At 43.0% G+C, this 20,678-nt stretch overlaps 1 long non-coding RNA gene across 1 annotated transcript in view; it reads right to left on the bottom strand.

The window, feature by feature from the left end:
- The window catches only part of LOC148133539 (uncharacterized), a 64,079-nt gene extending 44,630 nt beyond the window's left edge, over positions 1–19,449 (bottom strand). The window contains exon 1 of the long non-coding RNA XR_015746965.1: positions 19,198–19,449. This is a non-coding gene — a long non-coding RNA (uncharacterized LOC148133539). The remainder of the gene's footprint in view (positions 1–19,197) is intronic.
- Between the last annotated feature and the right edge of the window lie 1,229 nt (positions 19,450–20,678).

Genomic DNA, 20,678 nt, shown 5'->3' with positions numbered 1-20,678 from the left:
CCCAGAGGCTTGAGGAAACTCTCCAGAGCCTGGGGAGGGTGAAAACATCCCCCCGCCATGGTGCAGAAGGCCGACTAGGCCACGCCCACCATGGCCACACCCACCCAGCAACCGGGCAGAGAACTGGTTGCTAATTTTTTGGAAGCCCGCTCCTGAATCTAGCCCAGGCTACCCTCATTCCTAAATGAAAAGGGACATCAAGTCCAGTTTTTTCCCCGTTTGGATGGAAATAGCAGAAAATGCTCTATTCTGAATGAGGAACCTCAACTGCCTTCTTCTTATCTTTGCCATGTCTCCCATGGCATCGTGTTTCAATGCCATCTTGCAAACTGCTTCGGGCAGAAAGCAATTTTCAATGCAACTCTGCCACCAATGGCTCCCAATATACCTTGATAGCTGTATTGTGATGATTTTTATTAAGAATTTGTCATGCCCTTGTTGGAATCTGATTCTGAGGGAGAGGTGAAACAGCTGACAGGGAGTGGGAGTGTGGCTCCGATGGCTGTGGAGGAAACTGGGGAAGGGCACAGTCCGGCTGGGCATTCAGAGAAAGGCCCAGGCCCACCCCCTCTTCATCCTAGGGCACATAGGGAGGAATGGATAAGGGAGCAATGTGAGTTGCGTAGTTTATGGGGGAGGAAAGGGCCCTGATCCCCTTCACTGGATGCAGCTGGGAAGACTGTTTAGAAGGGCAACTGTGCACAGCAAAGTTGCTGGAAGCAAAGCATGAAATTATTCTGGGTTGTCAAGTTTATCTGAGTTCTGGCGTCCTCCCCAAGTGTGTGTGTTTCATTATCTTTTGATGTCTTCAATCCCTTATCCTGCCCTGTCTCATTAATTGCTGCAGTGTGGTTTGTGTTGGTGTTTATTTTTAATTTATATGTACTTCGAGTCCAGATGGAATTTCTTCCTTTTGAAAACTGTTTTTGGGAGAGTTTTTTTCTCCAGCAGATGATAACTGGACATTGGGGGCCAAGTTGGAGGTATTAAAGGGATTTTACCAGTTTTTGTGACTTCGTTGCTTTTGTGCCACACTCCGAGTGATCACAGAATTTATTAAGATGTGAACTGTACTTGCGTGGAAGATGATCCCGCCCTGGGAAAACATTTGAATTGGATAGCTTCTTTTAGTAAGAGTTGCATTTAAAAGAAGAAGATACCCCTCCTTGCTTCCCCAAACACTCAGAGAAGTGAGCAACAGCTGAACAACACAGACTGATTCTTGAATAGATTCTATTTAGGAATGCTGGCCTGTATAGTGAAGAATTAAGCACAGAATGTGAAACAGAACAGAGAACAAGAGCACAAAGATTTAACCAGGGAGCGAGAAAGCACACAAATCAGCAAGATTCAATCTTACATAGAGTAGATCCTCATGCACTGTATAAAAATCAGTGCAACTGGTAAGCTAAGATTCACCACAGTTATCAAAATGTATAGTTTGTTTAATAGTCTTATGGTCTACCCAGTAACAGTAACTTCCACTTTCCAACCACAGTTCAGATTAGCAGACTAAAAACCAACTGCAAAAAAAAAAAAAAATGTTGTAAAAGAGATAGAAAACACATTAAAAAAATTAGAATGGAATAAAAGGAGCTGGGAAGGGTGGAAGAAATAAAAAGAGAAGTTAATCTCTAATACAACTTCCCATTATTCGACTTATTGTGTGCCTTTGATGGAAGGAATATAAACTTAAAAAGCAAAGAATAATAAAATAAAACTGCAGCGTCGTTTACCTGCTTTTTTTCCCTTGCAAACTCAATCACTCTCCACCAATAGAAATATTGGGATAATTTGTCATTTGAAAAATGGCTCAATAAGATCTGGTTTCTTGCTGCGCTTGAGAAGGCCTATTATAATATCCACATGCTTAAAAAGCAAAGTAGGAAATCATGGGTTTTTTATTGGGATGGACAGGAATTTATTTGTTGTATAAATGGCAAAAAGAAGACCTATCAGAATATATGGAAAAATTAAACCCAAATGGCCTCGTGTAAGAATGTAGATGTTTCAGGTAGGACCGTGGAAATATAGTGTAAAATGATACAATAATCCCAGACTTAACCATTGTTGATATGAAAGACAAAAAAAAAGTCTGGATGGATAGTAGATATTGCAACATCTAAAGACAGTAGAAGAGAAGAGAAAGAACTGGAGAACATAACAAAATACGAAGAATTTTGCAGACGCTGAACATCTCTGTCTATGGAGATTCTCAATCATTCAGGTCACGGTTGTCTCAAATGTGCTTTTTGGAAAGGCAAATGGACTTTCTTGGTTCAGTTTAAGTGAAGAAGTTTCTTGGATGAGAAGTGAAAAGTTTTCAAGGAAATCCCCTCCACCCCCCAATATCCAATTGCCTTTTGAAAAATTACCTTTGGGCCAGAATGACTATGGCAAAAGAAAGCAAAGATAGTGTTAGGCACCTTGGGTGCCATCCCAAGAGATCTGGAGCATCACTTGAGCACCATCAGCATTGACAAAATCATCATCAATCAATTGCAAAAGGTAGCTTTACTTTGAACAGCTTATGTCCTGCGACAATTCCTTTAATGCTATTAAATGATGATTGCCTGCCGATCCCAGGTCCTTGGGAAAGATTCCATAGGTGGACAAAAATACCAAATCCAGCCTAAACATCAGGGTGACCAACCATAATAATAATAATAATTATGCATAGTGGAACCTCGGGTCACAATCATAATATGTTCCAGGACTTCGGTTGCAACTCGATTTGGTCATGACCAAAAGCACGACTGACTGCGCGTGCATGGACAAAAAAAATGGCACCGAAGGGGAAATTGCTGCATGAATATTGCCATGGGTGTGTCTGGTCGCCACTCAAAGATGTGTTCACAACCACAAACAAAACTTTTCTGAAAATTCTGGTCGTCACCCAATTTGGTCACAGACAGAAGCATTCGTGATTCGAGGTTCCACTGTATTTCAAAGCAACACCAAAACAGAACAACATTCTTTTCCCAACTTGTTAATTTATCTACGGCTAGGATTCTCAAAATTCTAGCCAAATTCTGACCACCCTTTGAAAGATCTCAGCCGCAAAGTTGATGAGTTCAGAGTATGAAATCGGACATAAGGGTCATTTAGCTGGGGAAGGAGAAAATCTAACTATGTGGTCACTGTCAGTCTTGTGTCAACTTGAACCTTTAAGCAAGAATGATCCTTGACTCCATTTATTGAGAAAAGTGTCATTTACTAAAGATCAAGTGGATAACAATAAAGCAAAGTCAGAACTGAAGTTTGCGTGTCAAATCTCTAGAGTAACTTTTCTCCATGCAGGCACTTCCCATTGCTAGTCCCTCCATCGTCCAATCAATTTCAAAGCAGATGTTTTTGAAACAGTCACTAGAAGTATAGACCAGGAGTGTCAAACTGGCAGCCCCCCGAACTGGATGTGTCACATGCAGGCCACGCCCATCCCAACTCCGCGAAGGGGAAAAACATCACAAAACATCATATGACGGCAAAGTTTGACACCAGTGGTGTAAGCCTGTCTTGGGGCTGCATTCTTCTCCCAGGAAAATGACCTTGAGGCGCAGTCACTGAGAAGTACACTTATTCCCATTATTTTCATTTTCCCAGGGATGGGATTCTACCGGTTTGGACTGGTTCTATAGAACCGGTTGTTATGATTCTGTGCAATTCGGAGAACTGGCAAATCGTGCCCCTGGCTGCCCCTCCCCCCCCTCCACCACCCCCTCCTCTCCCCTCCCCTCCCCTCCCTGTCAGTCCTTATTGGGCATGTGGAACTTTGCGCACATGCCCGATATTGCTGACTGTGTTCTTCCCTGTCCAGTCACTCCTTAAGCTTTTCTTGTTTTTTCCTCCCAATGATCAGCTGTTCTTATGATCAGCTGTGCCGGGATTCTCCTCACTTACTTACTGCTTCACCCAGGAAGCTTCCCTGAGGCCCAGGAAGGCAAAAAATGGAGGGGTGTGTGTGCAGCAACCCCCATTTTTGCCTTCCTGGGAGCAAAAATGCACCCCAGGAGGCTTCCCTGAGGCCCAGAAAGCCCCAAAATGGAGCACAGGTTGATGCTGCACGCCCCCCCCGTGCTCAGTTTTATTCTTTCCTGAGCCCCAGGGAAGCCTTCTGGGAGCAAAAAATGCCTCCCCAGGAGCCTCCCCTGAGGCACAGGAGGCCCAAAAAACAGGGGGGTGCTGCAAAAAAATATATAAGAAGAAACCACACCCACCCAGTCACATGGCCGTGCCCACCTAGCCACACCCACAGAACCGGCTGTTACAAAATATGAATCCCACCCCTGCACTTTCCCCCCAAGCTTTCCTTCTCCCCTTCAGCCTCCCCCATCTCTAGAGTTCATGGCCGACTGAAGCTAAACGATCACAGAGTGCAGGTGTGAGGTGACAGTTCTGACAGTCGTTAGGAGTTGCAGTAGGCCCCGTCCACCACGACCAGGCCCACCCAGCAACCAGGCAGCGAACCGGTTGCTGGGATATTTGAATCCCATGCCTGCCACAGGCCGGTCCTTTGGTGTTTCCAGGGCGGGCCTCACGGGCCAGTTCTAAGCACCATCCAGCCTGCGGGCCTTGAGTTTGACACCCCTGCTCTAAAGTAAATCCACCGCCCTAAGCAGATGGGTTTTTTATTTGACCAAGAAAAGTTTTGGGACATTAAATTGTTCACTTAACCTGATTTTGATAGTCAAAAACATGGAAATTCACTGAGTGGTTTTGGACCAGTTTTTTTTCCCTTTTCAGCTCCACTTATCCAAGAAGGTTTTTACATGGAAAGAACTGAAGGAGAAGCTATCTGGAGCATTACGTAACATAAATCTGCCAATGAACAAAAAAAGATACTTTAAATGTGATTTTCCATCTGTTGGTCCTGATGGATAGACATTTAATGGAGATGCATCTCTCAGTTCTACTGCAAAGAGGCCAGCTCAAAATTCTTTGGATAAATTGCACATTGCAAAATGTGTCACTAATTTGCAAATGATGGTTTGGGAATGCCATTTTCTTTCTTTTTTTTTTTAAACAAGAAAAAAGGTAGCTAAATTTTTTTTGAAGCTTTTGCTTCACCTAATCTACCAATTTCATTAAAAAAAAAAAAACTTCTCAACTTCCAAAAAGTCAAGGTGAGGACAGGTGATTTAGAGAGTGAAAAAGGCCCCTGAAGGCTTTGGAAGCTGAAAGAAAAAGAATGAGATGTATAAAAAAGTAACTTCCTGTTAATTTCTTGATGCTCTCTAAGCTAGGTTGTTTGCTTATAGGTGTTTCTTCACCCTAGGTAATTAATAAGACCCAAAACAACAAGATCATCACTTGAACACCGTCGGCATTGACAGAAACACTGTCAGTCAGTTGCAAAAGGCAGCTACATTCAGAACAGCTTACATCCTCCGATGATATCTCTAACACCATCAAACATCCACACCTACCTCTCCCAAGTTCTTAGGAAGGGCTCGATAGATGGATAGAAATGGCAAATCCAGTCTAAACATCTAGGGAATCTAGTCTACACATTCGTCTAAACATCTTAATAACCTAGGTAATATAACTAGGTAACATCGTCAGTGTGAAGGAGTATGAAGTTTGCTGGCTGTTTATATACAATGGCTCATAGTGTCCTGCCAGATAAACCACACTAAAGGAGACAATTAAAAACCTAGGAAGGGAACAAAAATACTAGCATACACCCCCTTCCAGCAGCCAATATTCAGATAAGCAGGGATTAAACAACCAGGTGAAAACAATATTCTAATTAAGGAACTTCCAAGAAGGAAACCACACCTCCACCAAAACTGACAAGGCAAGCCATTGTATACTTAGTCCTTGACTTACAACAGTTAATTTAGTGACTGTTCAGAGTTACAACAGGATTGAAAAAAATGACTTACAATGGTTTTTCACACTTATGACGGTTGCAGCCTCCCCATGGTCATATGATCAAAATTCAAATGCTTTGGAAAGACTCATATTTAAGACAGTTGCAGTGTCCTGGGGTCATGTGATCCCCTTCTACGACCTTCTGACAAGCAATGGGGAAGCCAGATGCACTTAACAACCGCGTTTCTAACTTAACAACTCCAGCAATTCAGTGAAATGGGGCAAAACTCACTTAACGAATGTTTCAGTCAACAACATAAAAGTTGGGCTCAACTGTGGCCATAAGTCAAGGACTACCTGTATATAACAGCCAGAGAACCCCACACTCCTTCACATAATGAAACATTCACAAGCAAACATCCAAGCTCAAAGGGCATATATCTATAACTGAGTAAGGTCTGGGCATCTAGTGACTCATGCAGATATCAGAGGAGACTGCTCAGTGCAACTGTGCATAAGTCTCCAAACTAGACTTATCTTCTCCTAATCACCATCTCTGTTTCAGGAGCTTGATAATTCTGCCATAGCTTTTGCTGGGATGCAACAGAAACATTCAGCACTTCTATGCTGAGGTAAGGATCTGTCAGTATTATTTGGAAAGGAGAACACTTCTGGAGAGGTTGCTCTGTTAATGCAGAATGATTCCAACTTCTACATTATTTTGGTATTTGGGCTAGAAGAAGAAAAGAAGCTAAACCTCTGTTCTCCCAGAGAATCAATCTTTTTCTACCTTCAACTTCCAGCCAGGCTGGCTAGGGAATTCTGGGAGTTGAAGTCCATGCATCTTATAGTTGTTAAGGTTGAGACACATTGTCCCAGATCAACCTGCCACTTCCTTCTAATTTGACAGATAATCTCTCTCTCTCTCTCTCTCTCTCTCTCTCTCTCTCTCTCTCTCTCATATTATCCTTTAGCTTGAGCTCAGCTGGGCGATTCCAAGGATTTGAGATTTCCTTGTGGTCTCCTTTTCAGATAATACCAGGCTGAGTCTCCATCTCAGATAAAGTTGGTCAGGATAAGTGCTTTACAATCAGAATAAATGTACCTTTTCCATGTGTGGAAAGAACGTTTTAAAAAGATGACAAGAAAGCCAAAAGAGGCACTTGGAGATTTTTTTAAAACCAGTGTTTATATATATATTCAAAATTCTCCTTCATGGAAAGGTCATGATTATATCTATATCATCTATATCTATATCTATATCTATATCTATATCTATATCTATATCTATATCTATATCTATATCTATATCTATATCTATCTATCTATCTATCTATCTATCTATCTATCTATCTATCTATCTATCTATCTATCTATCTCTAAATATCTATCTATATAAAATAAACCCAGAGTTCAACTGTGCATAAATAAATTCCAGCCATGCAAAGAAAGGGGGAAGGCAGAAAAAGATTAAAAAGATATGACAGATCCTCCTTCCGTAATATTCGGCGCATCATCCAAAAATCAAAACATAGCAGATATTTTGTCCTTCACTTACTGATTCCAGTCCCAGAACAAGAGCAAAGACATTTCCTTCCCTTCTGCCCAAATGCCCAATCAGATATTTGAACAGAGCTGTCCTATTAACCTCCTCCTATTGCCCTATTACTTAACAGAGGGATAGAATCAAGATCACGTGTTCAAGTGTTAGTACCGCTTCATAAGGCCTTGGTAAGGCCACACTTGGAATACGGCATCCAGTTTTGGTCACCACGATGTAAAAAAAAGATGTTGAGGCTCTAGAAATAGTGCAGAGAAGAGCAAAGAAGATGATTAGGGGACTGGAGGCCTAAAACATATGAAGAATGGTTGCAGGAACTGGGCATGTCTAGTTTAATAAAAAGGACGAGAGGGCGAAATTTCCTGACAGTGAGAACAACTATTAATCAGTGGAACAACTTACCTCCTGAAATTGTGGAGGATTTAAGAAGAGATTGGACAGCCATTTGTCTGGAATGGTTTAGGGTTCTTGCTTGAGCCGGGGGTTGGACTAGAAGACCTCCGTGGTCCCTTCTAACTCTGTTGATCTGTTCTTTGATTAACCTCTAAGCTAAACTTTCCCAATTACTTCAATCGTTGAAAACCAGGGCCTGAATTCTGCATTTCCCCACCTCCCGGCACATCTCTTTTCCTTTTGTCCTGTATCTGGAGAAGAGATCCAAAAAGGTCAAGATGGAAACCAGGACTGGCCAATCAAAACTTTGCCTCTATTGTATATACAGAATGATAAAAAGAGGCGGGACTTTAATTGGGTAGTCACCAACTTGCATTTCTGGATCATAGTACCCTGCAGTCACCCTTGATTTTGAGAAAATACAGGGAGCGAGGGAGGGAGGGAGGGAGGGAGGGAGGAAGGAAGGAAGGAAGAATACAGACAGGAAATTCATTTAAAAATATATTTTTTGCCATAAAATAATTTTAGCTTTTTGGGTGGGGGGAGTGAGTGGAAGAATAAGGTTGAACACAACTTCAACAAGCAAATTCTCCCTCTTTTTTAGGACTCGATGTCCAGAACTTCAACATTCAGACATATGCCTGTTTTTCTCAGAAATTGCATAGCTACTGCTATCATAAATGAACCTGGTCACAGTTAAACAGCAATTTAGTTCCATAATTCCTAGACAGGACTTCCCCTAGCCAGGTCAAGCAGCAGTTCACACATAACTCTCAAGGACGTCTATGATGATTCTCAGTCATCCAGGCCATGGTTGTCCCAAAGGTGCTTTTTTTCAGGAGGCAACTGGACTTTCTGGTTTTTCTTTGAAGACGTTTCGCTTCTCATCCAAGAAGCTTCTTCAAGAACCTCTTGAAAAAGCACCTTTGGGACTCTCTAGGACGCTTATTATTGCTCTACATATTTAACCTAAACTGCCCCCCCACCAATAATTTATAATCACAAATCCTCAGAACATTTGAAAGGGGCCCTGCACATTATGCGTTCCATGCATACATAGACAACACCGAAGCAGCACAAAAATCAACTGTGGGTAACATTAACCGGGCTTAGTAAGTTGAAGGACAGCAACTGCCAGGACCTGAGTGAAAGGGATTGTGCGTGAACATAAACTGAAAGCGAGCTTAAACATCCAGGAGCAATTTTACTGGGGTGAAAGGTTTTAAGGTGGGGAAAAAAATAATGATAAATGTATCGAATAGAATAGAAGAGAAGAGAATTAGAATTAGAATTAGAATTAGAATTAGAATTAGAATTAGAATTAGAATTAGAATTAGAATTAGAATTAGAATTAGAATTAGAATGGAAGGGAAGGGAAGGGAAGGGAAGGGAAGGGAAGGGAAGGGAAGGGAAGGGAAGAGAAGAGAAGAGAAGAGAAGAGAAGAGAAGAGAAGAGAAGAGAAGAGAAGAGAAGAGAAGAGAAAATTAGAATTGGATTGGAATGGAATGGAATGGAATGGAATTAGAATTAGAATTAGAATTAGAATTAGAATTAGAATTAGAATTAGAATTAGAATAGAATAGAATAGAATAGAATAGAATAGAATAGAATAGAATAGAATAGAATAGAATTCTTTATTGGCCAAGTGTGATTAGACACACAAGGAATTTGTCTTGGTGTGACAAGGCAGGCAATTCCTTCCCCTGTGACAGCTTTGTCCATCAACTCTTCCTTTCAGTCTGTCTGCATTGACGTTTCTAGGAAGGCCTAAATTTTGATGTTTCTGAACACAATCCGAGTACTCTAAGGTCAAAATATTTACATCCAAATATTAATGAGAACCAGCAATGCTGAAACAATGGCCAATTCCCACTTTCTTTGAACAGCAGGCAGCCAAGCGAATACAAGAGTGAAAGCTTGTCTAATCCTTCGCTCAAAACTAGCCAGCCTCATTTGCCCCCTTTCTGGTTTCCCTGTGATTGCAAAATTTCTCCCTTTAAAGAGCAGTGGGAATTGTCCTTGGGCCCATCTGTTTCCCACAAGGCATCTTAATATGCCAGGCGGACTAATGACGATTGCACATCAGAAACGAAACGAAACAAAGATGAAGCCCACAATAACCTGTAAATGATAAACTCAATTCTAGGAAGGTGGGGGCTGGTTTTTGGCAAAGCAAACAAAGTCTAGAACAGGGGTGTCCAACCTTGGCAACTTTAAGACTTGTGGACTTCAACTCCCAGAATTCCTCAGCCAGCAAAGCTGGCTGAGGAATTCTGGGAGTTGAAGTCCACAAGTCTTAAAGTTGCCAGGGTTGGACACCCCTGGTCTAGAACATATAGGGCTCAAAGGGACCTCGGAAGGCTTCTAGTCCAACCCACCTGCTCAAGGCAGGAATCTCACATCATCACAGAGGAATTATTGAGTCTGTCATCTTCACCTCTATAACTGTCTGGTTTGGTTCTGCAACCCAACAAGACAGACACAGACTTCAGAGAGTAATTAGGACTGCAGAAAAAAACAATTACTGCCAACCTGTCTTCCATCAAGGACCTGTATACTGCACCAGTCAAAAAGAGGGCTGTGAAAATATTTACAGACCCCTCACATTGGACATAAACTGTTTTAACTTCTACCCTCAAAACAATGCTATAGAGCACTGCATACCAGAACTACTAGACACAAGGACAGTTTTTCCCCGAATGCCATCACTCTGCTAAACAAATAATTCCCTCAACACTATACAACTATTTACAAAGCACTACTATTACTATTAATCTTCTCATCACTCCTTATCACCCTCTCCTCCCATTTGTGACTGCATGACTGTAACCTTGTTGCTTGTATCCTTATGACTTATATTGATTTTATATCAAATCCTAGTATGATTTGATTGCTGATTGTACCCTATGACTATCATTGTTGTACCTTATGATTCTTGACTCTTGACGAATGTATCTTTTCTTTTATGTACACTGAAAGCATTTGCACCAAGACAAATTCCTTGTGAGTCCAATCACACTTGGCCAATAAAGAATTCTATTCCATTCCATTCTATCATCTCAATCAAATGGTTGTCCAGTCTTTTTTTTTTTTAAACCTCCAGGAATGGAGCACAGGAGGAAAGCTATGATGTTACCTAGTTTGGTAATGAAATGTCTGAAAGAAACAACCAAGCTCAGAGATCAGCAAGGGCCCTTCATTTCAACCCTGAGCTACAAATATTTTACTGTATTGGCAAGCTCTTTCATTGAATAATTGCTCTCACCGCCAAAAAATTATCCTTATTTCTAGGTTGGATCTCCCTCCCTCTCTCTCTTTCCCTCCCTCTCTCTCTCTCTCCCTCCCCCTACTCCTCCCTTTCTCTCCCTCCCTCCCTCCCTCTCTCTCCCTCCCTCTCCCTCCCTCTCTCTCTCTCCCTCCCTCTCTCTCTCTCTCCCCCTCCTCCTCCCTTTCTCTCCCTCCCTCTCACTCTCTCTCCCTCCATCCTTCCCCCCTCTCTCTCCTCAAGTATTTGAAGGTAGCTAATCACGCCCCCGATCCTGTAGTGCTAAGTTCACTTCTCGGACAGAGCAATATTTTGAACTTGGTCAACTCAGAGTCCCGAAATCAGTTACAATATTGAAAAGGGGACGAGGAGAATACCTTTTAACAAAAAGCACCTCAAAAGGCCCTACAAGGCATGCTGTTCCTCCCCACCCCAGGGAAAAACACACACCCATCCAAGTTTGTAAATTGAGCTCTCTCCACGGTCCTGAAACCTATTTCTCTCTGTCTTAAGATAGGAGGAACTCCCAAAATATCTCCAAAAGGACTTGAAAACTTGCGCAGCTCTCCCACACCAAATTAGGGAGAATTTTCCGTGGGATCTGAGAACTGCACTGACCTCATGGAAATCAGCACAAGGGTTGGGTTCATGAGGATATCTACCATACTTATGTTCTTATATATTAACACCCACACAAACACCCACACACACCTGCAGACTGATCTTTGGACATTCCCAGACCACCACTGAGTTCTCCCTTTCTTCTTTCTCAATCTTCGTCCTCTCTCTCTCTCTCACCCTTTCTTCACCTCCAATTCTTTTCCCTCTTTCCTTCTCCTCTTCCCTCAGCAGGGCTGAAATTAAGCTTTTGAGAAACCCCCCACACACCCCCAGGCTCCTAAATCTCCTGCATTTTTCTTTCTTTCTCAAACACCCCAAGATAGCCTTTGTAAAAATGTTTCCCTCCCCCACCTATATACCTATATACATATCTCCGGCACCTTAATGGTAGCAGCTTTGGAGAAATTAAAAAGCAGGCAGGGAAATTAGAATAACGGCTGAAGTGGGTGAGAAGCTTCCAGGGTACACAAGAATTCAGACTGAAATGAAACAAATCTGGCTGAATAACCTGGTCTTTTCTGAGTGCCAAGGGAAGGGGGCTACTACAATAAGCCAGCCCCAAATGACCAACAAACATCACATAAAGAGGCACCCAGCATTGCTGAGTTTTGGCAAGCTAATTGCTGGTTTTTTTTTCCTCCCCCCAAAAGGGAATCCCTGCCATAAAGAGAAGAGGGACGTAGCCCTTACTTCTATCAGTGGCGATGCTTCCCTGCCCCCAGTGCCCTTAAGCATCAATTTTTAAAAGCTTCCTTGTGGATTACAGGAGGCGTCCTGAAGAGAAGGGGAATGGCTGCAGCTCAGATGGAGGGCAATTGTAGCCACGAGCTCAAGCTCTGATTGAAGATGAGGCCAGAGGTGTTGGAGCAACAACAAAAAGAACATTGTGCCAATCATTTTTTTTCCCCTCTCCAGACAGCCTTCACACGACCAACGACATGAAAGAATCCAAGACTGTTTAAAAACAAAACAAAACAATTGGAGATATTCTCGAGAGCCTCTCTTTTAGAAAGCCCAGCACAAAAGGAAAATGGGAATGAGGAGGGAGGAGGAAAACAAGATGATATGGGACACTCCCTGACTTCAAAACAGGATTCTTTCCATTCCATCCAACTGTGGAATAAACTGAAGTAGCTCTATCCAGCCATCTTTGGACTCCACTTTTATCCTTCCCAAACTCAGGTCTCAAAAAGAGTGGAGCATCCCAAGTTCATGAAATAAACAATGGAATCTTTCTCCTACCACTGCTACTTTATATAACGTGTATTCCTTTAGTACTGAGAAACTGGCTTCAGGGATCCAATCTGCTTAGTGAAGCATTGGCTCAGCCTTCCATCCTTCTGAGGTGGGTAAAATGAGGACCCAAACTGTTGGGGGCAATATGCTGACTCTGTAAACCGCTTAGAGAGGACTGTAAAGCACTATAAAGTGGTATATAAGTCTAAGTGTTATTGCTATTTAAAGAAGTGTAAAAACTACGGTGTGTTGCAAATATTTACTGCAATAAACTACAGCCCATTGCAAATAAGGATTGCAATCCTATCAATAATAGCAAAGGATCCAGGAAGTTAAAAGGATACTTGCTCCAATACGATCCAGCTTGTGCATTAAAATGGGCTGAAAAAAATCCTGATTATGAGCTCACCAGTGGATTTAGCTCACCCAGCGTGTGAGAATTCTCTTCCAAGATAACAATATTTTGGCCCACTTTTTCATCAGAAAGCAATGAAGATCTACCGATTCAACCAGCGTGTTATGAAAGCACAATGTTTAGCATTTTGCTTTTTTTAAAAAAAGAATGTTTTTATTGTTATATTTGCTATTTTAAAGCACTACTGTGGTTGTTTTTTTTAAATTTGGATGGTTTTATTTATTTAAGGCTTGGGCCCAGCTTTACTCATTCCTTAGTCTCTCTTAGGCTGAAGAAAAAAATAGAAAAAAATAAGAATCACATTTACTGAGGGTAAAGCAATGCAAACACGATGAACTCACAACTGAATGGGCACGCAGGAAAAAAACACAGATGGCATGGATGCTGGCAGCTAATTTTTGTGCATGGAAAAGCTTTGTCTCAAACTGAACTCTTTGAATCGTTTCAGTGGGATTTTTTTTGGGGGGGGGGGGATAACTGTGTACAACCTGATATCAAAAAAAAGAAGCTATTTTTGCCCCACAAAAAATGTTCACCAATTTTGTTAAGAGTAGAATAATGAGGACGCTTTTCTGAAAAGCCACTGTAAGTCTCTGAGATACACATTAGTTATATCAATTAGCATACATTGATAAAAATGGGTTTAACTCCTGATTTATCCATCTCACATCCCCCCCCCCACCAATTAATCAAATTTAGCAGAGATCATTCATATTCAGGATTTGCTCTCTTGCCAAGAAATGAGCCAGGGATTGCTGGATACATTTTCCCAGGAACAAGGTAAATTGCATTCAGTGGGATTTATTTCTGTTTAGGATTGCAAAGTTAAACCCAATTCTTCTCAGTGGCTGCTAGCAAGTTGAACTGAAGTGAACCTCTCTGTTAACATCAGGGTTTGAATGTTTACTAAAATACATGTCCTGGTGTTGTAAACGGGGGGGGACTTCCTTTCAGACTAATCTGCTGTCTGTAGTGTTATGGACAAAGGAAGACAGACATGCTCTATTAAAAAGAGACAATACTGAATTTAATTTGCAAGCCTATACAACAAATCTCACTGCACTTACTGAGACCGATAGAACAAACATTAAGACTTTCCACTGAAATCTCTCTCCCCACCCTCCATCTACAATGCAAAGGGGATTATTTCATCCTTTCAATATTGTAGCTAAACAAGCAGGGCAGGCCCCATTTCGGGAGTGGATTTGAAATCTTTGATTTGATTTGAATGGCATTGGCTCCCTAGTCAACTACTGATGAAATGCAACCCTAAGAGATTCTCCTTCCTTAAATTGTGGCTGGTTTTGTTTTTTTATAGCCGCTCTTTCAAGTATCTGAGCTTCTAGGCATCTTTTTATCCCTAAAAGAAGAACATGCAACAGGATAAACTCGGCTCAGGTGTGTATTTTTCCATGCTTTGCTAACTGAACTTGGCAGTTTTCAACAAACACATGAAGAGTCACATGCAAACATTTCCTTCTGATAAATACAGCAGAGGAAGGACAGGAGGCCAATGTTCCAGGTGGAAGCCCCAAAGATTTGCATGTAAGGTAGCTCTGTAGAATAAACCCCTCTCTTTGATATAATAACCTATTAATTCATAGTTGAATGGCAGTATTGTTAAGGGTTAGAGTCCAAAGGTTGTAAAATACAATCCACTGGAAACATCTCACAGCTTGATCAAAATTATCAATATTATTTAGGTTGCCAGAATAGCCTTGCTCGGTTGCCAAGAAGACTGGGCCAACTATTAAGATTTCATAGAATATTCAGGGCAAATGACCATTAAATGCCAGCGGAACCAGGAGCAAAGACTCAGATTTCATATACTTCATATATGAATTTATAAATATAAATATAAATATATAAATTAATATATGAATTTATAAGATTTCATATACTTCATATGGAACAGGAAAATGACTAGCTACCACAAACACATCCAACAACACATCCCATAAGATGAGAAGAGTTGCATTTTTAAAAGACTTAAGGGATACATGACACTTTATTGGGTGCGAAAGAGAAGTTCATCTTAAGGCCAAATCCAAAAACACAAGGCAGAAAAAGTTTAAACTTCAACAGTTTTTTTGTTTAAAAGGCACAGTGTGCATAAAATAAATTGTTCAGCAAATTATGGCTGTACACACTTCTGGTAAATTTTAAAATATTGCAATGGATTCCTAATGTTATTATTCTCGTTCACTTCACAGACATGGTTCTGCAATCAAGAGACTATAAATAAAAATATAATTAAAATACAGCCCTTCATAGAATGACAGGTTTTAAGTACAAATTACTGATCTAGCTCAAAATAATCTAAGCCATTAAAACAATCTATTAAAAATGAACAGTAAAGAGAATGTTTGATTTGGGATTCAAGAGAGAGAAATCAGGATGAACTTTGTTTTAGAAAAAAAAATACAGCCTCTTTTTTAAATCAGATTTACTTTTAAAGCCAAGTGAAAAGAATCAGTGCATATTTACTTAGAAATTAAGCCTAATGTGTTAATTTACAGTGAAATTTGCATAAGACTGATGTTTAGTTAATCTGGAAATTAAATCTTTGGTTGCCTTGAAATGGGGACGGAAGGAAGAAACAAGTAAGATATTTTAAGATGCTATAGCATCTCTATTCTTTTCATGGTCTTCAAGTACAGCACTGAAATTTTAATTTTTGAATCTATATTTTAAAATGGGATATATTTTAAATGGGAAAATGGGAGAAAGTCGAAAGCTTTTCAGAATTGGTCTGTGAAATTAGACAGACTTAATGTTGGAATCCAAGTAAAATTGTTTTGAGATTTCATGTTAAAAACCCATTTATCATTGAAAAGCTCCACAACCAGCAGGAGAGGATTTATTACCCCAGACAAATTATCCATAAATTATTTGAAGTTGCAATTGCTGGACACACTTTCCCGAGAATAATCTGTGTAATCCGGGGGTCCTTTGGTCTGTAGCTGTGAGACAGCAAACCAAGACAAACAGAAATAAAACACACCCATCAGACTTCTGGATTAGCCCTTAATAAACAAATATTTCCCTTATGTCCTTGGCTCCAAAGAGAAACCTATGGACTTCAATGGGACTTCTTCTCAAGTCATCCTCACGCGATCCAAAGAGCGGAACGCGATAGTAGGCATTACACAGATCCTACACGATCTCTAGGATCGCCCAAACCGTCGTTAAACGACGCTTCAATTCTCAGCCGGGGGAGGAGAGTGGGAAGAGAGAAAAAAATCCTTAAGCTTGAAAGCCTAACATTAAGCATATTAATTTCCCCAAGTCGTTTGAAGAGGCGATACTCAACTCCTTTCCCCTCTCAAATCGACCTAAAAAGTTGCCCTTTGAAACTGGTCGCGTCTCCTCGCCCCTCCCCTTCCTTCTCAAAAGGGGCCAAATAAATACATAAAATCGAATTAAGAATCCCAATCTACCAGGGGGGGATTCCCACTCGGAAAGTTGCTTTAGCTTGGAAATAGTGGGGGGGGGGAAAGGTTTGTGCAGGTAAGCCAAACAAGAAAGGATGCTCCTGCGGAAAGCAGGCTGAGCCGCCCAGCTGCAAGCAAACTTTCGCTTCGTCTTTTTTTTTTCCCCCCCAATCCCTAAAGCGAGAGATCCCGGGAATTAATTGGCGGGCCAAGCCGGGGCGAGATAACTTACCTCGGATGAAAAAGAGAGTTTAAAAAAGGGAGGGAGGCGGTTTGAAAGGAAGCAGGAGCCGCTGGGCGAGATCTGATCTTTTTTGCAAAAAAAAAAAAAAGATGTTTAAGATATGCGTAGGTGGAAAGCGGGGGTGGGATCGTCTTCGCTGGTAGATCTTTTAAAGCACGTGGTGGTTTTTTTGTGGGGGAGGGGGGAGGGGAGAGATCTCCAATCTTAAGGGGGGAGGGAAAAAATGGGGAGAAGAATAGTAGAAATCTCCCCACCTCCAGCAAGAAATAAAGGAGAGCGAAGAAGAGAGATTTTTTAACGGCGGAGGGTGGTGTTTCTCAATCGCGCCTTTCTTAGCCAAGGAAAAAGAAATTAAGAAACCCACATTTAAAAACTCTGGCCGAGCCTCAACGAGCCTTGCGCGAAATAGGCCGGGTTGGGAACTTGGGCGGGTGAGCCACGGAGCGAGCGGCCTTCCTTCCCGCTTCCAGGCCCCCCCACTTTTGTGGTCTAGAAACTTGCTGAGGGTTTGGATTAATTGTTTCTGCCCCTGGAAATATTTGGCTTTCTTTCCCCTCTCCCGCCGCACCATAAAGTAAGAAAGGAGACACACACACACACACACACACACACACACACACACAGAAATAGAGGCATTTTTCAAGTTCAACAGCAGATTTCCGTCCCAATTGGCCTGGGACGGACGGGAGGGGGACCGTCTTTTTGCAAGGACAGGGGTGGAGGGAGAGGTCTAAGCCCCTGCCCCCCACCCCCACGGTCTCGCTCATTCAACCTCCCCCCCCCCCACAAGTCAATGGTTGCTCGGAAGGTCTGCAAAAAGCCACACACACACCAGCCTGTCAGTCTAACGCCAACGCCGTCTAAGCACCTTCCAGGCGTTCCCTCCTCCACCCACATCTAAAGTATTTGAACTCCCGCCCCCCAATTTATTTTTCCCGCTTTAGAGAAACAGCACCCTGCATCCAACTTTGGGCGCCACAAAATGTAAAAAAGAGCTTCAACCACAACAACACAAGAGCACACAACAGATACAAACTCAGTGTAAACCGCTTCAAACTCGATTGCCTAAAGTACGACTTCAGCCACAGAGTGGTCAATGCCTGGAATGCACTACCTGACTCTGTAGTTACATCCTCTAACCCCCCACTCCTTTAACCTCAAACTAACCACTATTGGTCTCACCCCATTCCTAAGAGGTCTGTAAAGGGCGTGCATAAGGGCACCGTCGTGCCGACCGTCCCTGTCCTATTGTCCCCATTTATTCGTACCTATTTCCTGTATTCTTACTCATGTTTATACTTATATCTATTACCTTGTAAAGTGATTGACAAATCAAATAAATAAAATGAAATAAAATAAAGATGTTGAGATTCTGGAAAGAGTGCAGAGAAGAGCAACAAAGAAGATTAGGGGTCTGGAGGCTAAAACATATAAAAAGCAGTTGCGTCTAGTTTAATGAAAAGGAGGACTAGGGGAGATATGATAACAGTCTTCCAATATTTCAGAGGCTTCCACAAAGAAGAGGGAGAGTCAAGCTATTCTCCAAAGCACTTGAGGGTAGGAGAAGAAGCAATGGATGGAAACTAATCAAGGAGAGAAACAATCTAGAACTAAGGAGGAATTTCCTTGAGTTAGAACAATTAATCAGTGGAACAATTTGCCTCCAGAAGCTGTGAATGCGCCAACCCTGGAAGTTTTTTTTTTTAAAATGTTGGATAACCAAATGTCTGAAATGGTATAGGGCTTTCCTGCCTAAGCAGGGGGCTGGACTAGAAGACCTCCAAGGTCCCTTCCAACTTTGCCATTCTGTGGTCCTGCGCTACGGAACCCGCTTGGAAGCAGCGGACGCCTCCAGCTCATTTCACTCAAGTTAGCTAAAACCGGAATGTAAATAAATATATAAATATATTTACATTGAAGAGGAGGCCGGGCGCGACCCCCTGCCGGAGAAGCCGCGAGACCCGGTTGAGGTCCGTGGCATAGGCGCATCCTCAGTGGCGGAGCGGCGCCGACTCGTGAGTAAGCAGAGGGTCCCAGGACTCCCCGATTCAGCTGCCGTCCTCCAGGGCTACCATCCTGGGCACCCGATTGGGCTCCACGGGGTTTACTTCCGAGTAGACCTACCTCGAGATTGCCGCAAAAGCCTCCCCTCCCCCGCCTTCCTCTCTGAATCCGGGGGGGCGCCTCTCCCTCCATAGGTAAACAGGACTTACCTGTTTTGTCTTCTGGTGGCGCCGCTGTTTCTTCGGCCGTTGGCCGGATCGCAACCGGTTGAAGTTTCCCCAAAACACACCGAAAAGGGGTGGCGGGTGGGTTTTTCAATACGTAGATCGACAGCCCGCAAACTCCCCATCTCCCTTTGGAGCGGGTGGGCGGTGGAGGAGACGGGAATGCCCGGAAAAGAGGGAGAGACGGAAGGAAGGGAGGGAGGGAGGAAGAGGAAGGGAGGGAGGGAGGAAGGAGGAAGGAAAGAAGAAATGAAGGAGGGAAAGGAGGAAGGGAGGGAGGGAGGAAGGGAGGGAGGGAAGAAGGAAGGAAGGAAGGAAGGAAGAAAGAAAGAGGGAGGGAGGGAAGGAAGAAGGAAGGAAGGAAAGAAGGAGGGAGGGAGGGAGGGAGGAAGGAAGGAAGGAAAGAAGGAGGGAGGGAGGAAGGAAAGAAGGAAGGAAGGAAAGAAAGAAGGAGGGAGGGAGGGAAGAAAGAAGGAAGGAAGGAAAGAAGGAGGGAGGGAGGAAGAGAGGAAGGAAAGAAGGAAGGAAAGAAGGAGGAAGGGAGGGAGGAAGGGAGGAAGGAAAGAAAGAAGGAAGGAAGGAAAGAAGGAGGGAGGGAGGGAGGAAGGGAGGGAGGAAAGGAGGAAGGAAAGAAGGAAAGAAGGAGGGAGGGAGGAAGAAAAGAAGGAAGGAAGGAAAGAAGGAGAGGGAGGAGGAAGGAAAGAAGGAAGGAAGGAAGGAAGGAAGGAAGGAAGGAAGGAAGGAAGGAAGGAAGGAAGGAAGGAAGGAAGGAAGGAAGGAAGGAAGGGAAAAAAACACCCCTTCCTTCGTTTTGGTCAGCCCTGAATATTTCCCAAGGTCTGTTTTTTACGAGGTAGGGAGCTAAAGACCTTCCTACGGGCGCTCCACTGGGCGATGACCCCAAGTTGTCTTCCACCCACCCAAAAGCACTATGCTGGTGTTGAGGTGAGGGTTGGTGGGGATGGGAAAGAACCCCCCCTTTTTTTTTAAAAAAATATCCCGCTGTTATTTTTTGCTTGGCTGAGCTGCACAAAGGAGGCGGGGGCGACGGAGGGAAGCAACCGAAGGGGCAAAGGGAAAAAGTTCAGCCACCCTTTTCTCTCCAAGGGCAGGCACATTTTCTCACAGGGGGCGTGGGGGGGAGTTTGGAGGGAAGGGGGCTCTTCCCTCGCCTCCTGGCTCTCCCACGCCCCCCCTCTCCTTCCGAGGGTCCCCGCTCGCCAAAGCTCCCAACGTGTGTCGCAAACCAAGCAGCCCCTTTTCTTCTCCGAAGAGAACAAGGTCACGATCTGGGTCTTTCCACCATCGTGTCTTTCTCCCCCCCACCCCACCCCCGCTCCAGATAGGGAGGGAGGGGGGGTAATTGCTATGGATATAGGCATGGGTGCCTGTGTAGGTATTCCCAACGCGGCCTTGCCCCCTCCCCCCTCCCGCGGTCCGGAGAGAGGACTGAAAGGGACATAAAA

This window comes from Notechis scutatus, chromosome 1 (genome assembly GCF_049901735.1).
Source record: "Notechis scutatus isolate UNSWTSFEM ecotype Mainland chromosome 1, rNotScu1.2, whole genome shotgun sequence".
Classification (NCBI taxonomy): Eukaryota; Metazoa; Chordata; class Lepidosauria; order Squamata; family Elapidae; genus Notechis; species Notechis scutatus.
The sequence above is the reverse complement of the archived record's forward strand: the minus strand, read 5'-3'. Positions and strand labels throughout refer to the sequence as shown.